The sequence below is a fragment of the Conger conger genome, chromosome 1 (assembly GCF_963514075.1).
Source record: "Conger conger chromosome 1, fConCon1.1, whole genome shotgun sequence".
Classification (NCBI taxonomy): Eukaryota; Metazoa; Chordata; class Actinopteri; order Anguilliformes; family Congridae; genus Conger; species Conger conger.
This window is the reverse complement of record NC_083760.1, coordinates 73,279,199-73,291,448: the sequence shown is the minus strand read 5'-3', so window position 1 is coordinate 73,291,448 and position 12,250 is coordinate 73,279,199. Positions and strand designations below refer to the sequence as shown.

The 12,250-nt window shown below is 44.0% G+C and overlaps 1 long non-coding RNA gene across 1 annotated transcript; it reads right to left on the bottom strand.

Moving 5' to 3' along the window:
• Positions 1 to 653: 653 nt before the first annotated feature.
• LOC133106473 (uncharacterized) lies at positions 654 to 11,370 on the bottom strand. The gene is made up of 3 exons (XR_009704510.1): positions 11,267 to 11,370; positions 5,410 to 5,662; positions 654 to 1,422 (listed from the first exon to the last, which is right to left on the bottom strand). It is a non-coding gene; the product is annotated as an uncharacterized LOC133106473 (long non-coding RNA).
• Positions 11,371 to 12,250: the final 880 nt, after the last annotated feature.

Below are 12,250 nucleotides of genomic sequence, written 5' to 3'. Positions count from 1 at the left end.
GCTGTCCAATCACAGTGCAGTTCCATTTCACTGCTGCCGTGGGTTTCACATTCTGATACCTGCCAATCATGAAGAGCCATGGGGGATGTGGCATGGCCAAAATAATCTATTAAAAAGCATCTATGAATATGAACTGATTGCGTGAGATTGCCTCTCAGGGCAATTTGAGGCACAATATTGGTGTAAAATCTACACATTCTAAAGGAGGAACATGGCTCATGTGAGCATCTGTTTCTCAATACTAACCCCTGAGCTTTCCTAAAAAGAAGATTAAAAAAACAGCAAAGTAAAGTGCTAAATACAAACATACATGTATGTTTACAGCTAATGAACTGATGTCCATAGTAAACTTAATGGACTATACAGCAATATAGCACCTAGTGCACAACACAGATGTAAAACATGAAATTCAAAATGCGAGAATGTATATCACATCAGCCCATAAGAGGTTACTTAGTTTCCCTCAACTACGTTATCATGCTGTGCTTGATGATGATGATGAAGATGATGATGATGATGATGATGATGATGATGATGATTATGACTATGATTATGATGAGTATTATTATTATTATTATTATTATTATTATTAATCATAACAATCATAATAATCATAATATGCAGCATGGATGTAAGATGTGTCTGTTCATAATCAAAAACATACATTGTCAATTCCAAACCCATGAAAATATTGAAATATGAAAGTTTTCTCTCTGGTCAAGCAGTTCCCTACTTTGAGTGCATTTATTGACAAATAGTCAACAGATGGAGGGTGATGCATTGCTGTAGAACACAATCATTTCTATAGAGGATCAAGATTGAGAGCTGTCCAAGTGTGTCCTCTCAGAGTATTCAGTCTTGGTCCTGGAAGGCCACCATAGCTGTTAGTTTTCACTGACCAAAGCATTGGCCTCCTGACTGAGTGGTGTATACAGGGCTGGGAAATTCTGAGTTGTGGCCCTCCAGGATCAGGATCAAGTAGCCCATATTCTGCAAGATTTGGAGAACAAACTGAAATTATTTTGATCATAGTCAGGTATTTCCAAGCGTCCATTCTAATGTGTCTCTGTCCAAAAATTAAATCATGGAATCCAGGCATCCAGTTCCAGGGGAGTGGCAGCGATCCCCAGTTCCTCCTGTCACAGGTCATGTGATCAAAGACAATGTTCCAGTCAATCCTGTGTTCCCAGGATCTCAGCAGAGCTGATGAAGTGCTTCAATATTCAAATGTTGGGGCACAAACCAAATTAAACTGGAATGTCTGAAGTCTGGTTCCAAGCACAGGCAATTAACACTGTGCCATGATGGAGACTGGAGGTGGGTGCACATCATGGTAAGAGCTCAGCCAAGGTCAAGCTGACATCACGCTGTTTCTCTTTCCTCCTGCAATATGCAAGGAAGTGTGGTAATGGCAGATTGAACCTAGGAGAACAGGAAAAACAGGCATTAAAATACCACCCGGTGAACAGTTTCTGCAACCTTCATTATACGTTGCTCAGAAAAAGAATGCCAAATTAATGTAATGTCATGTCATGAAATAACTGCAGGAAAGTGAGCAGTCAGCCATGTTCTGGTCCCACAAAAGCACAGGCCTTGTGTCTGGGCTGTGCCTCAGGCAGGTTGAGCTCATGTGCAAGATGAAGGTTGCCAAATTGAGGATTGAGGATTGAGGGTGAAGTTGAAGCCCTTTTGCAAGGAGCCTGGTACAATGTGGAGCCTTAGTACAAAGAGGAAACATGTGACATGCTTTAAGCTTGGAGATCTGAGGGAGCTTCAGAGAATGCCAGCCTTGCTCAACAGCTCAGACTATCAACTTAAATGTGTTGCGGTCAAAAGGACAGGGAACCAGCTCCTGCATTTGCCTTATAGGTTCTCTCGAGCTGGTTGTGCTTGGAGATGTTGTGTTAGAGCCAGTACTCTGTCTGTGAAAGGCTTCCTAGGAGGTATTTGTCCAGCCACACAGGCCAGTCCTCGTATTCACCTGACGTTGTAAATAACAATATGGCTTGTTTAAGAGTTTGAATATTTTGTGTTGATATATGGAACATCTCCATTTGTGTGTGACTGTATGTCAGAGAGCTATTACAGCAGGCCGAACAAAAGTGTCAGCCTGAAAAAAGGGGGCCTATTTACTGGAAACTAGTGACAGAAGGGGGGTAGAGGTATGGGGGGCAGACTTTGTTTTAGCAGAGCGGCCTTCACTAAATCAGCTTGTTAATGCTTTATTTACAACCCGAGCACGCGGCCTCACAATGCTGGGAAAACGGGTGGAGAGCAGAGCCCGCTCCCACGTGAGAGCGTGTGTGTGCGGGATGGGAGTCCTGCCCTCAATGGGGACGTTTTATGGGAGGTTGGGGGGTACGTGGGGCACAGATTGTTCAGTGCAAACTGCGTGCACAGAATCTTTATTTTATTTATGCACATCCAACCGCCCCCCACATGCCCCCCCACCCCCCCAACCTAGACTCTCTCTACCTCTCTCTCACTCTCCGTCCCTCTCTCCCTCACTTGTCTCCGCTGAATGAATAGTCTACGTGCTCAGGCCGTCATAGAATACTGTGTCCCTGGATTCCCTCCCCCACTTCCCGGCTCTGAATGGGGACCCAAACTGCGCAAACAGTCAGGCTGTCAGCTCAATAGGAGGTCTGGCCGTGAACTTGAAGTCCTTCCCAGGCCCCCAGCCTCACAGGGGTGGGGAGGGGGAGGGCACAGACACAGACAGAATTGGGGCCCCCCTTGCCCGTATGGGGGAGGAATTCAGTGGGGTTCCCAAGGCCGGTAACTCAACAGGGGTGCAGGCCAAGCTGCACCCCCAATCCACATTTGCAGAGGCAGGTGGATTGATGGGTGCAGAGCCTGCAGATACAGACCAGCCTGCTGCAGGAGGGTGTCTGCCCCAGACCAGTCCAAGCTCTCCAGACGCTCACTTCCAGACGTCCCCTTGACCCCCCCCCCCCGCACTTCCCTCCCAAACTCCTCATTATCGCATTACCAAAGCCATTCTCTCCACTGTCTCCAGTTTATATTGTTTTAGCAGTGTCACTTCAAGTTTCAGTTCACCCAGTTCCCAATACCTCTCCCCTTGCCAGACAGCCATACAAGCTCATACACATGTTTCTATATTGAGTTTTTACACACTAATGCCTGATTACGATATGATGCATTGTTCAAGATTACATAGTTCGTATTCAGCAATCAGCATATAACACCATAGAGTCTAAACTCATAAGAATGTAATCCCCACCTTGTTGAAATGCTGCTCAGATTTACTACAAAATTGCAAATGGTATGGTGGTCAGGAACTTTAGACCTACCAATAGTTTTAAAACTTGCATGCATGTATATGGGTTCCCATTCAACTTTATTTGACTAGCCGAGATTGACCATCAATATCAATGTAACGTCACCATCTTATTTGTATTATTGTTTTGGATTGAGGTCACAAAAGCAGTTAATTGGATGTTGTGTTGCATAACACTAGCAAATTTCTTTTTAGACAGGATAGACAAGCAAACAGACAGAGGCATCTCCCATCCAGTCTTACGCTGCAGAAAGAGTAAGTCATGTTCCTGACTGTTATCATAGCACACACACTCCACAGTGTCTGCTGAAGCCCACTTTATCTCCACCTCTGATATGCAGACACAAACAAAGGGAGTGTTCTTTCGGTGGTTGGGACAATAGGTCTTATTGTTTACCAGCTTTCTTAGTTAATCAGGCCCAGCCAGCTCTAATTGGTGTTTTGGTTAAGCGGTTTTGAAACTTCTCTCTCCCTGGCCTAAATACTAGAGCACCACAACAAGCGCATCAGGGAGGGGTGGGGTGGGGGGGGGAGGGTGGACAATACACCACTTGTCTGGGCCCAAGCTCCCCCAAAAATCACTTCAAGACAAAAAGAGAGCCTTCCGCTATTGAAACCTCACAGTCACGCTCTCTCTCACACCCTCTCTCTCTCTGTCTAAGCCCCCCCCCCCCCCCCTTAGTATTGTGTCGCAATGCTTCTGAATAACATACATCAACATAGCAAAAAGAGCTCTCACTTTGGCCTATATAAGGCCTCAAATTCAATCACTTTGTATTATAATCAAGTGTACTCTACCATGCATCTTATAATTATGTACATTAAATTATAATGTAATGCACAGGAAGATAACAATCATCAAATGTGATACATATAAGTAAGGAATATTGAAAGATTAGGCATTATCTCTATTGATTAGATTTTCTCATGGACTCATGCACTACTTTTGCTGTAGTCTCCACATAAAAATAATAATAAAAATCTTTGGGATATTCACTGTTTGCTTATTTTGGGCTCCGCTGTACTTTTAGGTGGCTTTAGGTCTATAGTGATACTGAAGAAAAAATTATTTTGTATGCGACCATATAAGTGAGCGCAGACTGTCTGTAGTAGTTGCAAGAAGAGTCATAATTATTAAAGTAAGTGAAGCTATGAAATTGTTGTTTTTACTTTTCTTATTCTAGTCTATTTCTCATGTATTCTATGATTCAATAATACTACTACTACTATTATTATTATTATTATTATTATTATTATTATTATTATTATTATTAGAAATGTAATTGTCCTCATCATCATCAACATCAGCAGAATGTATTAAATGTATTCATCATAAGCTCATGAAACAGAGTCGAATGAAATCTTTATCTTTTCATATCTTTGCATATTCGGTTGTGAATGCAGTCTTAGCTGAAGTGTTAGGGGACTGAAGGTAGCTCATTTATTTCCCCTCTTACACTTTATTGGATCTCTGATCTTGCTGGCTGACCCTTTGGACATCCTCTTTATACTGTCTCTCTTCATAATCTCTGCCATATATGCAAAATAATGGCAAAATACATGCCTGTTCTACGTCATGCACAGTACACAGAGATAAAAACAGTGATGGTGTGCATCCATAAAATTCACAGTGTAATTAGTCTTCATCTGTTTGCATCTTTATTGTCTACTCTAGCTGGAAACAGACAATAAACTGCTCTACTGTATAATAACTAAATAAAGGAATTTTGGTTAAAATGATAACAGACTGTCACTGTCCTTTGACATGCCCAGCCTGGCCCACTTTGCGTTGCGTATTTATTCCCTGAGAGATTTCTTTAAAATGGCCGCCTGCGCCATGTACGGCATCAGAATGAGGGCACGGAAATGTTCCCGCTATAGAGATGGACCACACATGCCCACTGAGTGCCTGCAAAGAAAGGCCCAACTGATTTACTCATGCTGAAACTCTGCCCCACCCCCTCTCCCCTCTCACCCGCATCCCATCGTTTCTGCAATTAACAAACACCTCATTAAAACAACCTCCAGATTTGGCAGCCAGCGAGGGTCTCTGTGGAGGGGGAGGGGGGTGCCCGCGTGCTGGCACGGCGCGCGGACACTGCGTTTACCTGCTCGGGTTCGCACTTCCATTTCATGCCAGCCTTCTCCTAAGATGGTGGCGTGGGCTGCTTCTTGCGATACAAGAGAAGGGGGCAGGCAGCCGGGGAGGAAGGGGAGGAGGGGGACACGTCGGCAGAGGAGGCTGGGAAAGGGAGGGCGGACTGGGGCTGCTGTTGGAATGGCGGTCCCTCCTCCTCTTTGCTCCTCTGTGTTTCTCAGCTTCCTCGCAGCTGAATGTGCTGGTTTCCTATAGTAAAAAAACTAAACAAAAAAAACAACGGGGAATACGGATAAGAAAAGGAGGAGTTTGAATCAATTGCAAAATATCACCAACAGATTGGTGCACATGTACACGAACACACATACACACACACACAGATGCTCACACACACACTTATATGCATACACATACACACACAAATGCATGCACAAACACACACACACACAGATGCTCACACACACATACTTGCACGCACACACATACACACACAAGGACGCAAACACAGAAACACAGAGGGACACAATCACAAACACACGCAGGCACGCACACACACACACAAACACAGAGGAACACACACACACAAACATAGAGGGACACACACACACACACACACACACAGGGGTCCACACAATCGCACACACATGCGCGCACACCTTTTCATGTCTGTTCTCATGGTACAGTCTGCCCCTGAGCATGCAAATGACTTTCATTATGCAAATGTATGCAAATCAGAGCCGGCCATCTGAGAATCAAGGCTGAGAAAAAAAACTACACAGAGAGCATGAAAGAAAGAATGAAAGAGAGAATGACAGAATGATAGGGGAAAAATCCTTCTGGATGGCAGGAGGCGGTGTGTGAGGGAGGTGAACGCAGTATGAAGAAACAACGGTGGCCCAGACTGGACAAAAACGACTGTCTGAGGAAGACGGCATCTCTCTCTCTCTCTCTCTCTCTCTCTCTCTCTGATACCATTGCTGGCTTGTATATGCATCACCAATTTCCCCTTGTAGTGCCATGTCACCATGTACCCCTTTGGGTGCAAGAGCATGTCTGAGTGATTGAATGTTGCAATGGGAAGCAGTAGTTGGAGTTGATCCAGGATTAAATCTATGTTACAAACTCCCTCTCATTTTCCATTCAATTTGCCCTTTGTGTTTAGTGTAGAAAAGTGCTAACGATAATTTAAAGCTAGCATAATATAATTGTACAAAACAACAAAATAATATATTTTTTAAATAGATGATTGACATATTGTTGTTAATAATGGATCAAGCTGTGAAATCATTCACCTCTATAACATGGTGGTGGTCAGTATCTGATACATTTCACATCACACATGATCTGGACAAAAAGGATATATAACTGTTGTGTCCAAAATTATATTTCCACAGTGGACACCTATGGTGCAACACAGTAGGTGTATAACTCCTTAGCCTAAAAATAAATAACATTAAGCTAATTCTGACAACAGTTGGGTCTGGAGGATGAACCTTAGGATCAACCTTTTTTGTTAAGATTTGCATTGTTCATAACCTATTTTACTGCCAAATATCTCTTGCAAGTCACTCAGTATGTACATGTCATCATCCAAGAAGAAACAACATCCTACTTTGAACATTAGCCTTAAGCACATTTTAACTCAATAAATACAGTACTGTCAGACACTACTACTCATGTACACTGGGCTCATGTACACTTCAGGTGTCCAATCAGACCACAGGAGTCACCCTTTTATGGTCAGGTGGGAGAAACCCTGCCAAACAAAACCCTTTGTCCATGGGCATGTCAACTGTAAACGACCTGTTTTGTAATATTCTAGATCTATCTGCACCACTGCATGACTGACCTGACACCCAGGAGGCCCTTGCTTACTCTTAAGACTGAAAATAGTAGTCTTCTTCAGCTGTTCCTTTATATTTAAGCGAACAAGTATTTGTATAATCCTAAGCTTCCTACATGCAATGCTTCTAAATCAGATTATTAACACGTGACAAAGGATTTAACGAGGGAAACATAGTTCACGAAGAACACTTGGCAGAAAAAACTTCTATAGTTGCAACAGACCGCCCTGAATACCCCTACTATTTGCAGCACTACATCTGTACTTCTGCTGTGTTCATGTTCCGTCATCTGCGTGGTTGTGCACCAAACACCCCACCACATCTGCTGTTTGGCGGGCTTGCACCTGCCCGGAAAAAAAAGACGCGATTCCGAATATCTTGACAGCTCTTAAGATGACAAGGGCCTGACCACACCTCCCGTGCCAGGAGCCCCGAGAGCAGGAAAGAAAATGGGGGAGAAGCTACCGGAATGGAGGGGATGTGGGCGGCAGACATTTATGCTCTCAGACGCTTGGAGAGGACGTCCTCCATCAGCAGCCAGAGGAAAGAAAAGCAGCCTTTGTTGCTAGGTGCTGGTGGCGAGGGACGAGCTGAGCGTGGTGAGAGGGGGTTGGAGTGTGAGAGAGTGGGGAGGGGCAGAGTTAAAAGGGGAGGGGTGTCGTTGAATGGTAGCAAACCTGTCCTAATTGGCACTTGACATTTTTTTCAACATTGGCACTCGAATGGGCCAGCTATCAAGCCTTCTCTAAGTCCTTGTTGGAAAAGTGCCTTATGCAAATGGGAACTATTGCAAAGCCTTCGCCATTAACAGTAGAGGCCACGGAAAAGTGCACGCCCCCTCGGGATTCATAGGTGTGTAGCAGAAAACAAGAGAGTGAGGAAAGGGAGAAAGGCTGAGTATGAACAGCCCCTGATCTCCAGATTTCATCGTCCTCCTTCAGTTTACACATATGATACTATCTATACTATAAACTTCCTGCCCTGTCTTCATCTATGCATCAGAACCAGATACCACACTACTCAAACTTTGCCTGTAATCAACAATCACTTTAGCAACATCATAGATGATCTCTGAATCTGGTGGTGCTCCACAAAGGAGGCAATAAAGCAGGTTGCTAATCCCAACAAAGGGAACGGATGGCAAAGGGAACTGACGGCATCATCTGTTGGATTTGAGAACATAACTCTGCAGCACGACTTGCATCATATTTAGGACAGCCAAAGCCCTGTATGAGTTTAAGGGGATTATTGAATTTACTTTCCTCCAATTACACACATTAGTACATAAGGACATTCCAAGAAATCTGAAAAGTCAGTACAGGTTGTTTTAGGATATTTTAGATGCCGAGTTCAGGCAACCTCTCTGTTGTGACATATTGATGATTCAACTCTGTCTTAGCGCAATTTGGAATGTAAACACAATATTGGTTTTCCGTTATTAAAGAATATTTTCCTGAAGAGCAAGCAAGCAATAACACATAGACCTTCTCTGCAACATTCCCTTTGTGCCTCCTGCCAGGGTGAATCCAGAACGATAGCAGTGATAGGGCCGCTATTCAAGAAGGCACATGCACCGAGGATTGGAGAGAGAAGGGGTTAGTGGTCGCACGGTACTGGTGTGGTCCGAACAATGCCTGTGTACACCTGTTCCTTGTAAGTTACTAAACTTAATCCCCTTTATCATTGTGGGCCCATTGACTTCTGTAACCGGCAGTAATATATTCATTTCTCTTTGGGGGGCTATAGAACACAGAGCCTGGCCCTCTGTACAGGGCAACAGTGAAGCCTTTCTTCCACCCCTGTTGGCATGTTCCACTGCCAGAAAGAGAGGGATAAAAAGGGGCAAGAATCAGTGCACTTTTTTGAAAAGGCTGTCTGGCTGTTCTGTCGCGGCTGTGGTGAAAGGGTGGTAAAGGGTCCCTTTGTCCCTCTGTGACAAGTGCACTGGCTCTATTGACTGTACAGTTGACTGGGAGGGGGTAAAAGGGGGTGGGGGGGTGGTGCAAGGCTACAATGGCTGTTTTTCAACTTGACACTTGGAGTCTAAATCTGCTTGCCTAGTGCATGAAAGCCAAGACAAATCCAAGCTCTGTTCCCCCTCCCTCTTTTCTCTCCTTTCCAGACAGACAAGGGGAGAAAAGACTTGGCTCTGTCCTTTGTGTGGAAATCCGGACTTGCGCCATTTCAAGGCACCAAAATGTAAGGGGTTCTTTCTGGGTGTTTCCAGTGGGTTTCACAGTACTCGGCGTCAGTGAGATAACGGAGCTGCCTGCCACACACAAAGCCCCAGGCCGGGCCTACAGCCCCGGTACTGAGTCTGCATTTGCCCCTCCAGAAACGTCCTGCTTATGTACCATCCTGAGCACCAAAGAACCTGACACTGGAGCTTATGACGGCAGCATGAGGCTGGGACAGGTCAGTACAAACCGCCTGGTGTCTTCAAGGTGCTATGTGTATTGAGTGCGATGATGAACCCTCCCTCAGGGTCATCTTCATCAAGCCCTGCGCCCACTCCTCAGAAGGTCACTGACCCCCGATAAATCCCTGTTCTGGTTCACACATTGAATTGGAACTGGTTTGACTGACACTACAGCAGCAGTAACAGTGACCTTGCGGAATTAAGCTGTGATGCGTTCATGAAGGCTGAGAAGAGAGTAAGTGAGGAGCAAGCATTTCAGGTCCTGTTGACTTGGTGGGTGGCGGAGACTGCCTAGTCCACTACACCGCCAGATCTCGGCATCTCTCTCTCTCTTTCACTCCCTCACTCTCTCTATCTCTTTCACTCCCTCTTTCACTCTTTCACACACTCTCACTCTCTCTCAATCATCCCACCGGCTTCTGCCGAGCCACCTGTGCAAATGTCACACTTTGGCAACTGCAATGCAGCAGCGAGGACAAAACCAGGCTCACTGTGTATATCACATGATTGAGGCTCAGGCCCAGGAAGATGACACAGCTTACACGCTGTTTTCTTCTGTATTGTTCAATGTTATTTGGAACTGTTGCAAAATGTGATGATTGAACAGCTCTGAAGGCTGAGGTATGAGACCCCCGATCTAATGAATGTGGCACAAAAGAGCCTCTGTACCCAAATAGGTAAAATATCAAGGGCACTTTCAAACGTGAGACAGAAAGCTTTTATCCTGATGTGCCAAATCAAAAATGGAATAGTCAGTTACTGTTCAGTGAAGTACAACTTGACCTCTATAGGTATGTCTCTCAATATAGACATGTCCATAAGTACATTCAAATCCTCCACACTACCGTGGGGCACATTGTGTTCACTCGAAATGGGAGTATCCGCACCATGGCAGTGATGTCATATCCAAGAACCACTTTCAATTAAGGGTATAGACAAACCCTTGCTGTACCAAAAACATTTTTTATATTCTAAGAGCATACCAATTAAGAAAGAATATCATGCTATGGTTTGTCTTTGTCTATTCTAAATGTAAAATGCATAGCCTCCTGAGTGTTTAACAGGTATCGTTACAAAGTAACAGCACTATGCAGAGCTGAAATTCAGGCATTCAGATACACTGATGACCACATGCGTGTGACTTTAACAGTTAGCTTCCGTATGCCATAGAAGGGGATCTGTTGCTTATTAGGTTTCATGTTGCCCAACCAGCCCACAAATGGAAAAATTGGACAATGAGGATCCTTTGGGAGTGGTCACACTTTCACAATCATTCCTCTTTTGAAGATGCTCACTGAAATAAATTGTCTCCAAAAGCAGATTCATATCCAAAGGTCATGAAATGTTGCCTTGGCTGTCAATATAATAGAAAAATATAAGAGTATGTAATGACTAAAGGAGAGATCACTGGGAATTGGACCACTTTCTGTATTCAGAAATGATAAGCAAATAATTAACTAATGCAATACCCCTGAATATCAATTTGTTGCAATCAAACAAAGCTTTTGAAGTGCATTTGTGAAATGCACATATAGTGAATGCTTCTCTGGGCCCATGCTTGTGTTGGTGGCAGAGCTGTTTTTGGGTTTTGACCCTAGACTTACCTCTCAAGACTCTCCTTTGGGCCCTCCTTTCTTTTTTTTCAGTTTTTTCTTTTCTTTTGACTTGTGAAGATGACGGGTGCTTGGTGGCCTTTCAGGTGTGTAATGGGATTCTTGTTACTTTCGGTTATCTAGCTTTATGAAGAATGTACACCACTCATACAGCTAGATAACCAAAGATAACAACCAACCCCTTCGGCTACCCAGCTTCTTATGCCACACGTGAAGGAGACAGGATGCATTCAGACCTGGAATCAGAGAGAAAAGCAAGTTAAAGAAGGATGACTGGTTTAGAATATACCTTTCAAACATTTGAAACCAATGGATGTATTTTAGGTTGTCTTCTAAATTGAAGTGATCATTACTCTGCCAGACTTTGTACTGTATCTCATATCTGCTGAAACCTGATAGTGACTTTCTCATTTCATTATATCTTTTCTGATATTATGCTTTACAAGACAGATCTAATCCAATTAATAGCACTATAATTTTTTAGAGAAGGGATACAGCAAGATAAAGAGCCAAGTTAATCACTGGTATTTCCAAATTAGGCAGCAAGTACCAAGTGAACTGAAACCTTGCTCAACATCGGCACGTTAAGACACGGGTTGGGTTTTCACAGCAAAATTCAGTAGAACACACACACACACACACACACACACACACAAAGAATTATGAAATTACAACATGTAATTCTTTCAGCCTGAAACCCATAATGGCACTTAAACAGAAATGCACTAATACCCACTCACAGCAACAACGAGCAGCAATGTGACAGGAAAAAGCATCAGCTCCTGAAAGTCAAACAATCAGCACGGCGCTTCAGAGCCGGCTGCCAAACCAGCTGAAACTGGCTACGCAGCATCCCAGCCCCTGCATGCGTCCCACTGAAACTGCTCCACAAGAAGAAAGCATTCTGCCCCCAGTGCTTAAAATTAGTCTTTCAATGATGCTAACGCATGCCACTTACCCAATAGGTGCAAAGCA